Raw genomic sequence first — 2623 nt, forward strand, 5'->3', positions numbered from 1 at the left:
TAGTTTTCTGAATGTTGAGCTTTAAGCCAACTTTTTCACTCTCCTCTTTCACTTTCATCAAGAGGCTCTTTAATTCTTCTTCACTTTCTGTCATAAGGGTGGTGTCATCCACATATCTGAAGTTATTGATATTTCTCCCAGCAATCTTGACTCCAGCTTGTGCTTCATCCAGCCCAGCGTTTCTCATGATGTACTCTGCATATAAGTTAAATAAGCAGGGTGACAATATTCAGCCTTGATCTACTCCTTTCCCATTTTCTTTCATTACCTCCATCATAGTTTGGTCTCAGGTCAAACAACAGGGAGGGATCACAGCCCCACCCATCAACAGAAAATTGGATTAAAGATTTACTGAGCATGGCCCCGCCCATCAGAACAAGACCCAGTTTCTCCCAGTCAGTCTCTCCCATCAGGAAGTTTCCATAAGCCTCTTATCCTTATCCATCAAAGAGCAGACAGAATGAAAACTACAATCACAGAAAACTAATCAAACTGATCACATGGACCACAGCCTTGTCTAATTCAATGAAACTATGAGCCATGCCATGTAGGGCCACCCAAGACGGATGGGTCATGGTGGAGAGTTCTGACAAAATGTGGTCTACTGGAGAAGGGAATGGCAAACCACTTCAGTATTCTTGCCTTGAGAACCCCATGAACAGTGTGAAAAGGCAATAAGATATGACAGTGAAAGATGAACTCCTCAGGTTGTTAGATACCCACAACATGCTACTGGAGATCAATGGAGAAATAACTCCAGAAAGAATGAAGAGACAGACCCAAAGCAAAAACAACTCCCAGTTGTTGATGTGACTGGTGATGGAAGTAAAGTCCAATGCTGTAAAGAACAATACTGCATAGGAACCTGGAATGTTGGGTCCATGAATCAAGGAAAATTGGAAGTGGTCAAACAGGAGATGGCAAGGGTGAACATTGACATTTCAGGAATCAGTGAACTAAAATGGACTGGAATGGGCAAATTTAACTTATATCTACTACTGTGGGCAAGAATCCCTTAGAAGAAATGGAGTAGCCCTCATAGTTAACAAAAGAGTCCAAAATGCAGTACTTGGATGCTGTTAGGTAGGTAGGAGTCCAAAATGGCGGTGGCTAAAAGACAAGGAAGGGAAAAGCCTGCGAATAGAACAAAGGAAGGTCAAAGGAAGGTCCGAGGACCAGAGTGAAGACTTAAGGTAGAACAAACAGCACTCCTGGCTAAGCCCAATTTGCATAGGGCAGGCCCAGGTGGAGGAAAAAACATATAAAAGGAGGAGCCAACTACTCTTTCTCTCTCTCCCATGTGTATGCGCTCTTTCTTTCTCTCTCCCTCTCTCCCTCCCCTGCACGCTTCTCCACTCTCTTCTCTTCGAGTCTTTGGGTTGGCATGCCCTCACGCTTCGAAGATGGATTCTCCTGCTATCTTCTAAATAAAATAGAGCTGTAACACTGATTTGCCTAAGAGCTATAACACGGTTTTTCCAAGACCTGAGAGCTGTGACGCACCGAGGGCTTTAATGTCCGTCGCTCCAAATCTTTGTTGTGACGAGACAAAGAACCAAGGAACATACACTCGCGTGACAGGTGCAATCTCAAAAACGACAGAATGATCTCAGTTTGTTTCCAAGGCAAACCATTCAATATCACAGTAATTCAAGTCTATGCCCCAACCAGTAATGCTGAAGAAGATGAAGTTGAGTGGTTCTATGAAGACCTACAAGACTTTCTAGAACTAACACCCAAAAAAGATGTCCTTTTCATCATAGGGGACTGGAATGCAAAAGTAGGAAGTCAAGAGACACCTGGAGTAACAGGCAAATTTGGTCTTGGAGTACAAAATGAAGCTGGGCAGTGGCTAAAAGAGTTTTGCCAAGAGAATGCACTGGTCATAGCAAACACCCTCTTCCAACAACACAAGAGAAGACTCTACACATGGACATCACCAGATGGTCAATACAGAAATCAGATTGATTATATTCTTTGCAGCCAAAGATGGAGAAGTGCTGGGAGCGAGCTCCGCCTGTGGCAAAGGTTATGAGGAAGGAGGCTTGGCATACGCAAAGGCGGGATCGAGCCTCAGGAGTTCCCCTGGAAATTCTCAAGTATCTACCCCCCAAACCAGAGTTTGCCTACTTTCTGCTTTGTGCTTTCACCTACACCTCTGACTTTATGGGGGGCTGTCCCCCACTACCTCTCTCTGAAAAAAGAGTTAGCTTACAGCTCCAGTTAATAATTCCTGGGTGTGACAGTGTTTCAACCTACAAACTCCTTTGGAAGTCCTCTAGCCTGTCTGAATAGGTTTTTCCGGCCACATGTGATTGCTCAGAGCCTCCCAACTGTGAGAGACATAAGATGTTCTAAACTGTCTAAATACAGAGTCCTTTGAGCAGTTAAAAGATTGATTAGAAATTGTATTGGTGAAGGGTTTTTCACTTGTTGGGCCAATGTTTGCTGCTAAGTCTCCATATCCCTTACCTGCTGTGTCCCTGGCAGTGTATTGATTAATATAATTGGTGTAAGTAGTAGCTTTAATGTTTGCAACCTGGGACCCTTGAGTTAATTCTTTTTCTTGTTATAGCTCACCACACCTTTGCTCTGTAAGAATGCAACTTTATCTAATGCTTTT

The sequence above is a fragment of the Bison bison genome, unplaced genomic scaffold, assembly GCF_000754665.1.
Source record: "Bison bison bison isolate TAMUID 2011002044 unplaced genomic scaffold, Bison_UMD1.0 scf7180017864304, whole genome shotgun sequence".
Classification (NCBI taxonomy): domain Eukaryota; kingdom Metazoa; phylum Chordata; class Mammalia; order Artiodactyla; family Bovidae; genus Bison; species Bison bison.